The sequence below is a fragment of the Triticum aestivum genome, chromosome 4B (genome assembly GCF_018294505.1).
Source record: "Triticum aestivum cultivar Chinese Spring chromosome 4B, IWGSC CS RefSeq v2.1, whole genome shotgun sequence".
In the NCBI taxonomy this organism is placed as follows: Eukaryota; Viridiplantae; Streptophyta; class Magnoliopsida; order Poales; family Poaceae; genus Triticum; species Triticum aestivum.
In genome coordinates this window covers 179596972-179615546 of record NC_057804.1, presented here as the reverse complement: position 1 = coordinate 179615546, position 18575 = coordinate 179596972, and positions in this window count along the sequence as shown.

The following is an 18575-nucleotide window of genomic DNA, read 5'->3' as shown; positions in this document are numbered from 1 at the left end:
GGTGAAGACAATGATTTGGTAGGCCAGTTCCAACTGTTGTGACAGTTGTACGTCTGGTTGGAGCGGTTGAGTATTTGAACTCGAGGACACACAGTCCCGGACACACAGTCCTCACCGTATTCTCCTTGAGCTAAAGTCACACAGACCTCGCCCAACACTCGTGGTAAGTCTTCATAGGTGACTTCCAAACCTTCACAGACTTGGTCACTCGGCGATCCACAATTCCTCTTGGATGCTCAGACCATGATGCCTAACCGTCTGGAGGATACACAGTCCTCAAAGGTAACAAGCATCAGTTCCACACAGGAACAATCTCTTCATTGATGCTCAATCACTTTGGGTTTGTAGGTGTTTGGGTTTTCCTCACTTGATGATTTTCGCTCAAAGTCCTCGGAGGATGGGATGCTCTCAATGACAAGTGTTAGTTTCTCTCGGAGCAGCCAACCAGCTAGTGGTTGTAGGGGGGCGGCTATTTATAGCCTAGGGAGCAGCCCGACATGATAAGACATAAATGCCCTTCAATGATATGACCGTTAGGTGGTAGGATATTTTGGACAGCTGGCGCGTGGCACAACAACAGTCGGATTTGAGGTATCAAATTCCTCAAGGTTATCATGTTCCTCACTGTCTAGGCAATCCGCACTGGCAAATTCCTAACTCCTCAGTCAGAACATATTCCTCAAAGACCAAAAGATCTTTGTCTCTGTCACTGAAGAAATTGACTGAACTGATATGAGATTTCCAATGGCTTCTCTCGAAAGGATTGGATAGGTGTAGGATTTTGAGATGAGCACCACTTAGAAATTAGTTTCCTTAGTATTACCTTGACCCCCTTTAACAGTACGGTGTTCCCTATGACTCAAGAAAGAGAAAATGAAACTACGAAAACAAAAGTCTTCACGCTTCATAATCCTCGCATGAATATCCAAGTCTTCAAGGTCACACCAATTTCTTCACTTTCAAAATCTTCAGGAGAACCAAAGTCTTCGGCTGAAGACATACATTTTTAGGGGTCGACTTTCACAGTAAATATCAAACTCCTCATCGACTTATAGAGCCTGTGTACACTCACAAACATATTAGTCCCTTAACCTATAAGCCTTCAATACACCAAAATCACTAAGGGGCACTAGATGAACTTACATAAGTTCAGACCTTATATTGTTGATTCCGAAGTAATGGTTCACACTGATCATGCTCCTATTAAATATCTCATGGAAAAGAAAGATGCTAAACCTAGACTTATTAGATGGGTTCTCTAGCTACAAGAATTTGATTTGCATATTATTGATAGAAAGGGTGCTGAGAACCCCGTTGCAGACAACTTGTCTAGGTTAGAAAATGTTCTTGATGACCCACTACCTATTCATGATAGCTTTCCTGATGAGCAATTAGCTATCATAAATGCTTCTCGTACTACTCCATGGTATGTTGATTATGCTAATTACATTGTTGCTAAATTTATACCACCTAGTTTCACATACCAGCAAAAGAAAAAGTTTTTCTATGATTTAAGACATTACTTTTGGGATGACCCACACCTTTATAAAGAAGGAGTCGATGGTGTTATTATACATTGTGTACCTGAGCATGAATAGGAACAGATCCGACGCAAGTGTCACTCCGAGGCATATGGAGGACATCACGCGGGAGATAGAACTGCACATAAGGTATTGTAATCCGGTTTTTATTGGCCTACTCTTTTCAAAAATGCCTGTAAGTTTGTCTTGTCTTGTGATGAATGTCAAAGAATTGGTAATATTAGTAGACGTCAAGAAATGCCTATGAACTATTCACTTGTTATTGAACCATTTGATGTTTGGGGCTTTGATTATATGGGACCGTTTCCTTCCTCTAATGGGTATACACATATTTTAGTTGTTGTTGATTATGTTACTAAGTGTGTAGAGGCTATTCCAACTAGTAGTGCTGATCATAACACCTCTATTAATATGCTTAAAGAAGTTATTTTTCTGAGGTTTGGAGTCCCTAGATACTTAATGACTGATGGTGGTTCACATTTTATTCATGGTGCTTTTTGTAAAATGCTTGCTAAGTATGATGTTAATCATAGAATTGCATCTCCATACCATCCACGGTCTAGTGGCCAGGTAGAATTGAGTAATAGAGAGATTAAATTAATTTTGCAAAAGACTGTTAATAGATCTAGAAAGAATTGGTCCAAGAAACTTGATGATGCATTATGGGCCTATAGAACAGCATATAAGAATCCTATGGGTATGTCTCCGTATAAAATGGTTTATGGAAAAGCATGCACTTACCTCTCGAGCTAGAACATAAGGCATATTGGGCTATTAAAGAGATCAATTATGATTTCAAACTTGCCGGTGTGAAGAGGCTATTTGACATTAGCTCACTTGATGAATGGAGAACCCAGGCCTATGAGAACGCCAAACTGTTTAAAGAAAAAGTTAAAAGATGGCATGACAAAAGGATACAAAAGCGTGAGTTTAATGTAGGTGATTATGTTTTGCTGTACAACTCTCGTTTAAGATTCTTTGCAGGAAAACTTCTCTCTAAATGGGAAGGTCCTTACATTATCGAGGAGGTCTATCGTTCCGGTGCCATAAAAATCAACAACTTGGAAGGCACAAATCCGAAGGTGGTGAATGGTCAAAGAATCAAACACTATATCTCAGGTAATCCCATAATTGTTGAAACCAATGTTATTGACACCGTAACCCCGGAGGAGTACATAAGGGACACTTTCCAGAACGTTTCAGACTCTGAGAAGGAATAGGTATGTGGTACGGTAAGTAAACCGACTCCAAAATAGTTCTAATAGCAATTTTTCTCCGTTTTGGAATATTTTAAAAAATAGGAAAATAAGAAGTAGTCCGAAAGGGACATGAGGCATCCACGAGGGTGGAGGGCGCGCCCCTGCCTCGTGGGCACCTCGTGTGCCCTCTGGACTCCGTTTTCTTACATGATACTTCTTTTAGTCGGTAAAAATTCATTATATAATCTCCGAAGGTTTTGACCACCGTACCACGACAAAATCCTCTGTTTTTGTTTTGAGTTGTTTCTGCAGCAGATCTAGAGCAAGATGTCTTCTGAAGAGTCAGTCGGGGAGACTCGGGTATCTAGTCCGACACCGGGGCCAAGAGCAAACAGCGATGTTGACCACTTTGGACATCAACGGAGGAAGAGATGGAGGCCAACTTAAAAAGGATAGATGCCATGGAGGAGGATCAAGAAGTTACTTCTCGTCTCCAAGCCAGATTTATGATGGAGGAACTCCACAGCTCAGCAATTCCAAATTCGGTCATCCCTCCCAATGCTAGATTTCTTTCTTATGAAAATATGAAAAAGAGTGTTACTTGTTCTCCCGCAGCTATGCAACATCCATGGGTGAAAGAAGCTTTAACCGTCGCGGGTAAACTCCGTAAGGAAACAATGGATCTTAAGCAACAAGTCAATAAGCTCGAGGAAGAGAACCGTATCCTAAGGGGCATCATCGCCAAGAATATTACATCACCACCTCCGAAGAAAGAGACATAAACACATGGGTATGGGCACTCCCCTTGGCAACTGCCAAGCTTGGGGGAGGTGCCCCGGTATCGTATCACCATCACTTCTATCTTTACCGTTATTCTTAGTTCGATCCTTTTGGTTATATCTTGATCTAGTAGAATAAAGTTTACGATCTAGCTTTGAGTTTTTGTGTTGATACCTATCTATGTAATCAAGTCCGTGAGCTATATATAATAAAGATTAGTTTTGACTCGAGGGCTTTGCTATCTTGCTATGATATTGAGGGAATACAAAAAAGAAAGAATAAAAAGAAACAAAAAGATCGCATGAGTATCCAATTGGATGTAGGTTTTCATAAAGTATTATTGTTGACATTACCCTTGAGGTAAAAGGTTGGGAGGCAAAACTATAAGCCCCTATCTTTCTCTGTGTCCGATTGAAACTTCATACCCATAAGTATCGCGTGAGTGTTAGCAATTGTGAAAGATTAAATGATAGTCGAGTATGTGGACTAGCTGAAAAGCTCTTATATTGACTCTTTCTGATGTTATGATAAATTGCAATTGCTTCAATCACTGAGATTATAGTTTGTTAGTTTTCAATTAAGTTTCTGATTCATACTTTACATTGTGAATAGATTGTTACTTTAGCATAAGAAATCATATGACAATATATATGTTGTTGTTCTAAGAATGATCATGATGCCCTCATGTCCATATTTTATTTTATTGACACCTCTATCTCCAAACATGTGGACATACTTTTGGATATCGGCTTTCGCTTGAGGACACTCTAAGCTTGGGGGAGTTGATACGTCCATTTTGCATCATGCTTTTATATCGATATTTATTGCATTATGGGCTATTACTACACATCATGTCACAATACTTAAGCCTTTTCTCTCTTATTTTACAAGGTTTACATGAAGAGGGAGAATGCCAGCAGCTGGGATTCTGGGCTGGAAAAGGAGCAAATATTAGAGACCTATTCTGCACAACTCCAAAAGTCCTGAAACTCCACGGAAGTTAGTTTTGGAATATATTAAAAATATTGGGCGAAGAAAGCACCAGAGGGGGGCCACCCACTGTCCATGAGGGTGCAGGGCACGCCCTACCCCCCTGGGTGCGCCCCCTGCCTCGTGGGCCACCTGGCAGCCCCCCGATGCCCATCTTCTGGTGTATGGTGTCTTTTGCCCTGGAAAAAAAATTGTAAGGAAGCTTTCGGGACGAAGCGCCGCCTTCTCGAGGCGGAACCAATCTAGGGCTCTGGTGGAGCTATTCTGCCGGGGAAACATCCCTCCGGGAGGGGGAAATCGTCGCCATCGTCATCACCATCGATCCTCTCATCGAGAGGGGGTCAATCTCCATCAACATCTTCACCAGCACCATCTCCTCTCAAACCCTAGTTCATCTCTTGTATCCGATCTTTGTCTCAAAACCTTAGATTGGTACCTGTGGGTTGCTAGTAGTGTTGATTACTCCTTGTAGTTTATGCTAGTTGGTTTACTCGGTGGAAGATCATATGTTCAGATCCTTTATGCACATTAATACCCCTCTGATTATGAACATGAATATGATTTGTGAGTAGTTATGTTTGTTCCTGAGGACATGGGAGAAGTCTTGTTATAAGTAGTCATGTGAATTTGGTATTCGTTCGATATTTTGATGAGATGTATGTTGTCTCTCCTCTAGTGGTGCTATGTGAACGTCGACTACATGACATTTCACCATTATTTGGGCCTAGGGGAAGGCATTGGGAAGTAATAAGTAGATGATGGGTTGCTAGAGTGACAGAAGCTTAAACCCTAGTTTATGCGTTGTTTTGTAAGGGGCTGATTTGGCTCCATATGTTTCATGCTATGGTTAGGTTTACCTTAATTCTTCTTTCGTAGTTGCGGATGCTTGAGAGAGAGGTTAATCATAAGTGGGATGCTTGTCCAAGGAAGGGTAGTACCCAAGCACCAGTCCACCCACATATCAAATTATCAAAGTAATGAATGCGAATCATATGAGCATGATAAAAACTAGCTTGACAATAATTCCCATGTGTCCTTGTGAGCGCTTTGATTTATATAAGAGTTTGTCCAGGCTTGTCCTTTGCTGCCAAAAGGATTGGGCCACCTTTCTGCACCTTAGTTACTTTGTTACTTGTTACCCGTTACAAATTACCTTATCACAAAACTATCTGTTACCGATAATTTCAGTGCTTGCAGAGAATACTTTACTGAAAAGCGCTTGTCATTTCCTTCTGCTCCTTGTTGGGTTCTACACTCTTACTTATCGGAAGGACTATGATAGATCCCCTATACTTGTGGGTCATTAATCACCAAAACATACATCAAGTGGATTGCTACCTCTTGAACACTGCATTGGATTTCCCCGAAGAGGAGAGGATGATGCAGCAAAGTAGCGTAAGTATTTCCCTCAGTTTTTGAGAACCAAGGTATCAATCCAGTAGGAGACCACACACAAGTCCCTCGTACCTACACAAAACGATAGCTACTCGCAACCAACGCGATTAGGGGTTGTCAATCCCTTCTCGGTCACTTACGAGAGTGAGATCTGATAGAGATGATAAATAAGATTTTTGGTATTTTTGATAGATAGATGCAAAGTAAAAAGTAAAAATCAAAGTAAAAACAAAGCAAGTAAATAAAGTGATAGAGATTGATATGATGAAAATAGACCCGGGGGCCATAGGTTTCACTAGTGGCTTCTCTCAAGAGCATAGATATTCTACGGTGGGTGAACAAATTATTGTTGAGCAATTGACATAATTGAGCATATTATGAGTATATCTAGGTAATGATCATGTATATAGGCATCACGTCCGAGACAAGTAGATCGAAACGATTCTGCATCTACTACTATTACTCCACTCATCGACCGCTATCCAGCATGCATCTAGAGTATTAAGTTAAAAATAGAGTAACGCCTTAAGCAAGATGACATGAAGTAGAGGGATAAATTCATGCAATATGATAAGAACCCCATCTTGTTATCCTCGATGGCAACAATACAATACGTGCCTTGCAAACCTTTCTGTCACTGGGTAAGGACACCGCAAGACTGAACCCAAATCTAAGCACTTCTCCCATTGCAAGAACTACCAATGTAGTTGGCCAAACCAAAAAGGATAATTCGAAGAGACTTGCAAAGATAACTCAATCATACATAAAAGAATTCAGAGAAGAATCAAATATTTTCCATAGATAATACTGGATCATAAACCCACAATTCATCGGTCTCAACAAACACACCGCAAAAAGAAGATTACATCGAATAGATATCCATAAGAGAGGGGGGAGAACATTGTATTGAGATCCAAAAAGTGAGAATAAGCCATCTAGCTACTAGCTATGGACCAAAAGGTCTGAAGTAAACTACTCACACTTCATCAGAGGGGCTATGGTGTTGATGTAGAAGCCCTCCGTGGTGGATGGCCCCTCCGGCGGAGCTCCGGAACAGGCCCCAAGATGGGATCTCGTGGATACAGAAGGTTGCCGGTGGAATTAGGTTTTTGGCTCCTGTTCTGATCGTTTGGGGATATGTAGGTATATATAGGAGGAAGGAGTATGTTAGTGGAGTAGCAGGGGGCCCATGAGGTAGGGGGCGCGCCCAGGGGGCGCCCTCCACCCTCGTGACCGCCTCTGGCACTTCTTGGAGTAGGGTCCAAGTCTCCTAGATCACTTCGGTGAGAAAATCACATTCCCAAAGGTTTCATTCCATTTGGACTCCGTTTGATATTCCGTTTCTTCGAAACACAGAAACAGGCAAAAAAACAGCAATTCTCGTCTAGGCCTCCGGTTAATAGGTTAGTCCCAAAAATAATATAAAAGTGGAAAATAAAGCCCAATATAGTCCAAAACAGTAGATAAAGTAGCATGGAGCAATCAAAAATTATAGATACGTTGGAGACGTATCAAGCATCCCCAAGCTTAATTCCTGCTCGTCCTCGAGTAGGTAAATGATAAAAAAATAATTTTTGATGCGGAGTGATACTTTGGCATAATTTCAATGTAAATCTTCTTAAAAATTGTGATATGAATATTCAGATCCGAAAGATTCAAGACAAAAGTTCATATTGACACAAAAATAATAATACTTCAAGCATACTAATCAAAGAAATCATGTCTTCTCAAAATAACATGGACAAAGAAAGTTCATCCCTACAAAATCATATAGTTAGGCTATGCTTCATTTTCGTCAGACAAAGATGTTCCCAACTTCTATACCCCCGAAGACAAGCCAAGCAATTGTTTCATACTTAAATAATCTCAAACTTTTTCAACCTTCACGCAATACATGAGCGTGAGCCATGGATATAGCACTATGGGTGGAATAGAATATGATGATGGGGATTGTGTGGAGAAGACAAAAAAAAGTCTCACATTGACGAGGCTAATCAACGGGCTATGGAGATGCCCATCAATTAATGTCAACATGAGGAGTAGGGATTGCCATGCAACGGATGCACTAGAGCTATGAATGCTCAACAAAAGAAAACTAGTGGGTGTGCATCCAACTCGCTGGCTCATGAAGACCTAGGGCATTTGAGGAAGCCCATCGTAGGAATATACAAGTCAAGTTCTATAATGAAATTCCCACTAGTATAAAAAGACAACTTATGAGACTCACTACATGAAGAACAATGTGCTACTTTGAAGCACAATATATGAGACTTACTACATGAAGGACAAGGTGCTACTTTGAAGCACAAGTGTGGAAAAAGAGATAGTAGCATTGCCCCTTTTTTTGGGCCTTTCTTTTTTTTGGCCTTTCTTTTTTTTGGGCAATGCTCAAATAATGATGATCATCACACTTCTATTGATTTCAACATAAGGATTACAACTCGAAACTTAGAACAAGATATGACTCTATATGAATGCCTCCGGCGGTGTACCGGGATGGTGCAATGAATCAAGAGTGACACGTATGAAAAATAATGCATGGTGGCCTTGCCACAAATAGGATGTCAACTACATGATCATGCAATGGCAATATGACAAAAGTAATGTATGTCATGATGATGATGGTGGAAATTGCATGGCAATATATCTCGGAATGGCTATGGAAATGCCATAATAGGTAGGAATGGTGGCTGTTTTGAGGAAGATATAAGGAGGTTTATGTGTGATAGAGCATATCGTATCACGAGGTTTGGATGCATCGGCAAAGTTTGCACCAACTCTCAAGGTGAGAAAGGACAATGCACGGTACCGAAGAGGCTAGCAAAGGCAGAAAGGTGAGAGTGCGTATAATCCATGGACTCAACATTAGTCAAAAGAACTCATATACTTATTGCAAAAATTTAGAAGCCATCAAAAATCAAGTACTACGCGCATGCTCCTAGGGGGATAGATTGGTAGGAAAATACCATCGCTCGTCCCCGACCGCCACTCATAAGGATGCACAAGCCAGGTACACTTCATGTTTCAAATTTGTTACACAACTTTAACCATACGTGCATGCTACGGGACTTGCAAACTTCAACACAAGTATTTCTCAAATTCATAATCACCCAACTAGCACGACTTCGATATTATAACCTCCATATCTCAAAACAATTATCAAGCATCAAACTTATCTTAGTATTCAATTCACTCAAAAGAAAGTTTCACATATCTTGAATACCAAGTATATTAACATTAAGCAAATTACCATGCTATTAACGACTCTCAAAATAATCTAAGTGAAGCATGAGAGATCAATAGTTTCTTTAAAACAAATCCACCACCATGCTCTAAAAGATATAAGTGAATCACTAGAGCAAAAATTATCACGCTCAAAAGATATAAGTGAAGTACTATGAGCAAAACTATCAAGCTCAAAAGATATAAGTGAAGCACATAGAGTATTCTAACAAATTCCAATTCATGTATGGCTCTCTCAAAAGGTGTGTACATCAAGGATGATTGTGGTAGACTAACAAGCAAAGGCACAAATAATACAAGACGCTCCAAGCAAAACACATATCATGTGGTGAATAAAAATATAGCTTCAAGTAAATTACCGATGGAAGTGGACGAAAGAGGGGATGCCTTCCGGGGCATCCCCAAAGCTTTGACTTTTTGGTGTCCTTGGATTATCTTGGGGGTGCCATGGGCATCCCCAAGCTTAGGCTCTTGCCACTCCTTGTTCCATAATCCATCAAAAGAATTCACCCAAAACTTGAAAACTTCACAACACAAAACTCAACAGAAATCTCGTGAGCTCCGTTAGAGAAAGAAAACAAAAGACTACTTCAAGGTACTGTAATGAACTCATTCTTTATTTATATTGGTGTTAAACCTACTGTATTCCAACTTCTCTATGGATTATAAACTATTTTACTAGACATAGATTCATCAAAATAAGCAAACAACACACGTAAAACAGAATCTGTCAAAAATAGAACAGTCTGTAGCAATCTGTAACTAACGCAAACTTCTGGAACTCTAAATATTATACCAAAATAGGAAGTCCTGGACAATTTGTTTATTGAACAGAAGCAAAAATAATCAATGCAAAAGTACGTTCCTGTGATTTAACAAAGTTATATTCGTGCACGCAAAGTTTCTGTTTTTCAGCAGAATCAAATCAACTATCATCGTAGGTTATCCTATAGGTTCTACTTGGCACAAACACTAACTAAAAGACAAAACCACATCCAAACAGAGGCTAGATGGATTATTTATTCCTAAACATAAGCAAAAACAAAAACACAAAATAAAATTGGGTTGCCTCCCAACAAGCGCTATCGTTTAACGCCCCTAGATAGGCATAAAAGCAAGGATAGATCTAGGTATTGCCATCTTTGATTTTCAATTTTTTGTTGGAGTCATGCTCGAATCCGGGGGGTTCTTTCTTCTTCCCTTCATACTCGGAAATTTTTAGATGTAAGAATCCAACCGCTTATTACAAAGAGTAATCAACATATTCATGCGGTGAAGATTTCCGCTAACACTTTTAAGAGGCTCAAGGGACTTTTGTTAAATTTTTGTTACTTCGCAAATCTTCTCAAACACTTGGGTTTCTTACTGGGTAGGATAAGATCCTCCCTTTTGGGGTAGTGTTGCCACTATTCCCTCTATAATTTCATGCGCAATACTGGGATCAATCTCAATGAAATTTCCCTTGGCGATGCAATCCAAGAGTTGTCTATGCGTCATATTTAACCCAACATAAAAATTACGAAGAAGAATTCTAAAGTTCACCTCTAGGGTGCACTTACGATAAGATTCCATCATCCTATACCAAGCATCTTTTAAGTTTTCTCCTTGCCTTTGCTTGAAGTGAAGAACTTCAAACTCGGGAGACATAGGAGCGGATAAGGAATTAGACATTATCACAGGCAAGCAAACTAGCACACGAGCAAACAGAAAGACAACGGGAAAGAGAGGAGGAGACTGGGAAAGAGAGGGCAAATAAAACGGCAATGGTGAAGTGGGGGAGAGGAAAACGAGAGGCAAATGGCAAATAATGTAATGCGAGAGATAGGGATTGCGATGGGTACTAGGTATGGTTGACTTGCTTGCGTGAGCCTCCCCGGCAACGGCGCCAGAAATTCTTCTTGCTACCTCTTGAGCACTGTGTTGGATTTCCCCGAAGAGGAGAGGATGATACAGCAAAGTAGCGTAAGTATTTCCCTCAGGCAAAGTAAAAAGTAAAAAGTAAAAGGTAAATAATATTCTTTGTATTTTTGATAGATAGATGCAAAGTAAAAAGTAAAAGGCAAAGTAAAAACAAAGCAAGTAAATAAAGCGATAGAGATTGATATGATGAGAATAGACCCGGGGGCCATAGGATTCACTAGTAGCTTCTCTCAAGAGTATAGATATTCTACGGTGGGTGAACAAATTACTATTGAGCAATTGACAGAATTGAGCATAGTTATGAGTATATCTAGGTAATGATCATGTATATAGGCATCACGTCTGACACAAGTAGATCGAAACGATTCTGCATCTACTACTATTACTCCACTCATCGACCGCTATCTAGCATGCATCTAGAGTATTAAGTTAAAAACAGAGTAATGCCTTAAGCAAGATGACATGATGTAGAGGGATAAATTCATGCAATATGATAAAAAACCCCATCTTGTTATCCTCGATGGCAACAATACAATACGTGCCTTGCAACCCTTTCTGTCACTGGGTAAGGACACCGCAAGATTGAACCCAAAGCTAAGCACTTCTCCCATTGCAAGAACTACCAATCTAGTTGGCCAAACCAAAAGGATAATTCGAAGAGACTTGCAAAGATAACTCAATCATACATAAAAGAATTCAGAGAAGAATCAAATATTTTCCATAGATAATACTGGATCATAAACCCACAATTCATTGGTCTCAACAAACACACCGCAAAAGGAAGATTACATCGAATAGATCTCCACAAGAGAGGGGGAGAACATTGTATTGAGATCCAAAAAGAGAGAAGAATCCATCTAGCTACTAGCTATGGACCCGAAGGTCCGAAGTAAACTACTCACACTTCATCGGAGGGGCTATGGTGTTGATGTAGAAGCCCTCCATGGTGGATGCCCCCTCCGGCGGAGCTCCAGAACAGGCCCCAAGATGGGATCTCGTGGATACAGAAGGTTGCGGCGGTGGAATTAGGTTTTTGGCTCCTGTTCTAATCGTTTGGGGATACGTAGGTATATATAGGAGGAAGGAGTACGTCGGTGGAGCAGCAGGGGGCCCACGAGGTAGGGGGCGTGCCTAGGGGGCGCCCTCCACCCTCGTGACCGCCTCTGGCACTTCTTGGAGTAGGGTCCAAGTCTCCTGGATCACGTTCGGTGAGAAAATCACGTTCCCGAAGGTTTCATTCCGTTTGGACTCCGTTTGATATTCTGTTTCTTCGAAACACTGAAATAGGCAAAAAAAACAGCAATTCTGGGCTGGGCCTCCGGTTAATAGGTTAGTCCCAAAGATAATATAAAAGTGGAAAATAAAGCCCAATATAGTCCAAAACAGTAGATAAAGTAGCATGGAGCAATCAAAAATTATAGATACGTTGGAGACGTATCATGGATCACGTGAATATCCCATTGTCACCACAGATAAGCACATGCAAGACATAAATCAAGTGTTCTCAAATCCTTAAATACTCAATCCAATAAGATAACTTCAAAGGGAAAACTCAATCCATTACAAGAGGGTAGAGGGGGAGAAACATCATAAGATCCAACTATAATAGCAAAGCTTGCGGTACATCAAGATCGTGCCAAATCAAGAACAAGAGAGAGAGAGAGAGAGAGAGAGAGAACACATAGCTATTGATACATACCCTCAGCCCCGAGGGTGAACTACTCCCTCCTCCTCATGGAGAGCGTCGGGATGATGAAGATGGCCACCGGTGATGAATCCCCCCTCCGGCAGGGTGCCAGAACAGGGTCCCAATTGGTTTTTCGTGGCTATAGAGGCCTGCGGTGGCAGAACTCCCGATCTAGGTTATGTTCTGGAAGTTTGGGGATTTATAGGAGGGGTTGGCGTCGGTTTCACATCAGGGGGGCCCATAGGGAGTCCACGAGGCAGGGGGCGCGTCCTCCACCCTCGTGGGGCCCATGAGACTCCCCTCGGGTAGATTTTTGTCCGAGTATTTTTTATATTTTCCAAAAAGAATCTCCGTTGATTTTCATCGCATTCCGAGAACTTTTGTTTTTGCACAAAAACAACACCACGATAGTACTGCCGAAAACAACGTCAGTCCGGGTTAGTTCTAATCAAATCATACCAAAATCATGTAAACATATTATAAACATGGCATGAATACGTCAAAAATTATAGATACATTGGAGACGTATCATGTACCCTACAATGAGTTAGTAGGATAGGTTTCACCAAGACAATTGTGAAGAACAAACATTTGACAACAAAGCCTTTCATGAAATGTAAGTTTCTCGGAGGATATGACATGGCGATCATCAAGAAATCCATGGACAAAATAAATGGTAAGACCATTTGGACATTTTATCTTGCGTCCAACAAGATTGTTCAGGTCTCCGCCATTGTCTTTAGAACCAAATGCAAATTGGTCAAAGACCTGTCTCTGCATGAAAGATTATGTCTTTGGTCCATAGCATATGTGAAGTATAGTCATAGACTCCCAGCCATCATCAGAAGGATATGCATTCTCAAAGCATTTTGCATGGATGTGATATGGAACGAAGACCATAGTAAGACCCTTTGAGCATTTTATCTTGTGCCCCATAAGTTTACTTAAGTCTGTAGCATTGTCTTCAGAACCCAATGTGTTTCGGCTGGAGACCCGTCCCTGCAAGAGAAGTTAATTCTTCTTAACCACCCACATTTGAAGGGATGGCTTAGAAGCAATGAGTATAAGTGTGGCATCTGAGAATTTTGGCTTTGAAGCCCTAGCAAATAGCTTCATAGGGGGTTAGAGTACTCAAGTGAATAAGCAGAGGAATTCTTTGGTTTATGAACATGATGGTTCAAAGAATGGTGCTCATATTCATGAGCTCGAACATTGTTTCCCTGCAAAACATAGGCATTAGGACGACCATATGAGGCCTTCTATCTGTATTAAGACATTGGACCATATGAGGCCTTTCATCTGGGGTTTGTCTTCTTCCCTGGTGGTGTCATGATGACATTCACGGGAAGCTTCTCGAGAATACTTTTAGGCGCCCAAATCTTCTTCAGAGGGGACCCATTACTGCAGTTAGTTCCAATAAACTTGGCAAACACTTCACCATATTTATTTTTGAACAGTTTATAGTTGGAGTCAAATGACTCATCAATGATGATAGGGTTAGCACAATTATAGACAGATAGTGTGAATGGATCCATTGATGGTCCCTTTGCATCAACCCAGGTGGTTTTGGGGTACTACTCAGGCTTCCGTAGGATCCATCAACATTCATTTTCCTTTCGAAACCAACACCCTCTTTCCTAGAGTTTTTGTTCAAGATCTGTTTCTTGAGGACATCACATAGAGTTTGATGCCCTTTGAGGCTTTTGTACATGCCTGTTTCAAGCAATGTCTTCAACCTAACATTCTCATCAGCAATAGTAGTGGTTTCCTTAGAAGAGGGGTTAGTTACCACATCAATAGTTGAACATATTGCAATATTTGAAGCATTTGAACATTCAGCAGAAGAAGTAGCATTATCACGCTCAAGACATTTCAAGCAAGGTGGCACAAATCCTTCCTGAGCAGTACTGATCTATTGAGCGAGTAGTGAATCATTTTTAGTTCAAAGATCATCATGAGACACTCTTAGTTTATCTAGATCTTGCTTGCTTTGAAGATAATCACAGGAAAGCTTCTCATGATCGGCTGAGAGGGCATCATGAGGACTTAGAAGCTCGTCAAATTTAACTTGAAGGTTTTTAACGTCTTCAATTAAGGATTGACTTCGATTGTATTCCTCGTCCAATAGATCATCGCTTTTGTCTAACAATTTTTGAATCTTTTCCATAGCAGTTTGTTGCTCAGTTGCAATTTTAGCAAGTGTCTTATAGCTAGGTTTGGATTCACTTTCAGAGTCATCTTCACTTGAGGTGTCAAAGTAGGCAACACGGGAAGTTACCTTTGCGCCTCTTGCCATGAAGCAGTAGACAGGAGTAGAGTCGTCATCAACATTAGCTTCAGTGTTGGTGACATGACCATTGTCTTCATTGCTGAAGATGGACTTGGCGACAGACGCATAAGCTTGAGCCAGGCTTGCCATGCTTGAATCTGAGTCCTCCTTAGAGTGCTCCAGCACCTCCTCAGAAGCAGACTCCTCCTCTGAATCCATTTCCTTGCCGATAAATGCACGAGCTTTACTGGAGGAAGTCTTCTTGTGCGATGAAGACTTTGAGTATTTCTTCTTCTTCTTTTCATCAGAGTCATAGTCCTTGCTCTTCCTATTCTTCTTTGATTCCTTTTCCCATTGAGGACATTCAACCATGTTGTGGCTTGGCTTCTTGCATTTGTGGCAAGTTCTCTTCTTGTAGTCACGAGTGGAAGCCTCTCCCTTATTGGAATCATACTTTGAAGACCTTCCAAAGCGGTTTTTCTTGGATAACTTTTGGAACTTCTTCACAAGCATTGCAAGTTCCCTGCCAATGTCTTCAGGGTCACCAGAACTGTATTCAGACGAAGATATAGCTTTTACATTAAGAGCATGGGCACGTCCATAGTTGGGACCATAGATGTCTCTCTTCTTAGATAGTTGGAATTTGTGAGTATTGAGTCTCTCGAGAATATCGACGGGGTCCAATTGCTTGAAATCTGGACGCCCTTGCATCATTAAGGACAGGGTGTCAAATGAACTATCAAGAGACGTCAGTAGCTTCTTCACAACTTCATGTTTGGTGATGTCAGTGGCACCGAGAGCATGAAGCTCATTGGTGATATCAGTAAGACGATCGAAGGTAAGCTGGACATTTTCATTGTCGAGCCTCTTGAAGCGGTTGAAGAGATTGTGAAGAACATTGATTTGTGAGACTCGCTGGGAAGAGACGCCTTCATTGACCTTGGAGAGCCAGTCCCAGACTAGCTTCACAGACTCCGGAGCACTCACACGGCCATACTTCCCTTTGGTCAGATGACCACAGATGATGTTCTTGGCGGTTGAGTCTAGTTGCGTGAATCTCTTCACATTAGTCGGCGGTGACACCTTCACCAACTTTGAGAGAACCAGTCCTGACGACATACCAGAGGTCGTTGTCGATAGCTTCAATATGCATGCACATCTTATTCTTCCACTAGGGGTAATCAGTGCCATCGAAGACAGGGCACGCAGCCAAAACGTTGATTATCCCTGCAACCGACATAGCTAAAGCTCCAGATGGTTAAACCAAATCACATAGAACAAGGGAGCACCAGGCTCTGATACCAATTGAAAGTGCTAGTTATCGACTAGAGGGGGGTGAATAGGCAATTTTATGTAAGTCTTCAAAACAGTCAATGTCTTTGAAGACACAAAACTAAAACAACAACTAAACATGATACAACGGAAGATAAACTACACTAGGCATGCTGGTATGCCAACTATAATTGAAGTGAGATGCAAAGACAAACATCAGCTAGGTAGAACAGAGCAGTTTAGGAAGATAGTGTGAAGACAAAGATGCAGTTAGTGGGAATGTCTTCACACAATGTCTTCGAACAGAACGAGCATGCAAAGGCTCCATGAAACTAAATAGTAAGTAAAGGAGTGAAGTGATAGAACCAGTTGCTTGATTTGTTTGACCAGTTCCAACAGCTGTGACAATTGTACGTGTGGTTGGGGAGGCTGAGATTGAACTCTGATGACCTAGTCTTCACCTTATTCCCCTTGAGCTAAGATCCGCAAATCTCGCCTAATCACTCAGGTAAGTCTTCAAGGCAGACTTCCAAACCATCACAGACTTCGTTCATCGACAATCCACAATGGCTCTTGGATTCTCAGAACGTGACGTCTAACCAGCTGGAAGATCATAGTCTTCAGGTGTACCAAGTCTCCAGTTCACACGGAACATAAAGGCTTCAGTGATGCTCAATCACTTTTGGGCTCTTGGTGTTTTGGGTTTGTCCTTGCAAGGATTCTCTCTCAAAGACTTTGGAGGTGAGTTGCTCTCAAACGTTTAAAGTCATGCACTAACTCGGAGCAGCCACCAACTCATGGTGGAGGGGGTGGCTATTTATATCCAGGAGGCAACCCCGACATGATATGTTCGAAATGACCCTGGGTCAGTGGACAACCGACACGTGTCCAACGATCTGATTTCAAACACACACGACAACTTTACTTCAGCTCCAAGTAAAGCCAACTCAATCAACTCTAGAAGATGTTTCCTCTCATTGTCTTCACTGGAAGACATAGGATTTTAGGTTGAGCATCACATAGTTTCTGACTTTGTTTACCTCGACCCTACTTAATAGTGCGGTTGTTCCTATGACTCAAGAAAGAAGAAAATGAAACTACCAAAATACTATGTCTTCGCGCTCCATTGTCTTCAAGCGGAAATCTTCGCGTACCATTGTCTTCTACATCAATTTCTTTGTGAACTATCTTCAATGTCTTCATACATTTTTAGGGGCCATCTTTGATGGGTAAACCGAATCAATAGGGACTTCTACCCGTGTTCTCCTCTGAATCTCACAAACACATTAGTCCCTCAACCAAGTTTGTCGTCAATACTCCAAAACCAACAAGGGGTGACACTAGATGCACTTACAATTAGTCTGTAGATGATGGGTTGTGGGAGTGACTGAAACCTAAATCCAAGTTTGTGAGTTGTTCCGTAAGAGGCTGTTTGGATCCATATGTTTCATGCTATGGTTAGATTTATCTTGATTCTTCTCTTGTGTCTGCGGATGCTTGCAGGAGGGGGTAATCATAAGTAGGTTGTCTGTTCAAGTAAGAATAGCACCATAGCTTTGGTCCACCCACATAGCAACTTATCAAAGCAATGAATACGAGTCGATGGACCGTAGATGAATTCCCGTGTGTCCTCAAGAGCGCTTTAATTACTACAAGAAGTATCTCCGGCTTGTCCTTGGTATTAATAATGATTGGGCCACCTTGCTGCACCTTGCTACTTTTCTTTACTTGTTATTTGTTACCAATTATCTTGCTATCAAACTATCTACCAAAACAATCTTACAAAACTTGCAGAGAATGTCTTGTTGAAAACCGCTTATTGATTCCTTTTGCTCCTCATTGGGTTCGACACTCTTACTTATCGAAATGACTATGATTCATCCCCTATACTTGTGGGTCATCAAAGGGAGAGGAGATCGTTAACGATTCTAAAAAGGACGTGGATGTAATATTTAGTTTTACTAGACTCTTTTTGAAAGTGGAAATCTACAACAGAACTCTGTGCTATCTCAGTTCATGACTACTACTGAAAACACACATATTTGAGTGCATTTTTCTCCACCGTTTCAAAATTGAGATGGTATAAGAAAGTGTAGACCCTGGAAGTGAAACTAAGAGCATCGTCAATCGGACCCTCCACTTCTTTTTATATGTCCGATCGGACAAACCAAACACCATCTTGGTAAAAACAATCATCCAACCAGACCCCCAGACCAATCTTATATTCTTATATAGCCAGGCTGACGAACACCCCTTAAACCTAGTTCATATGTGCCACA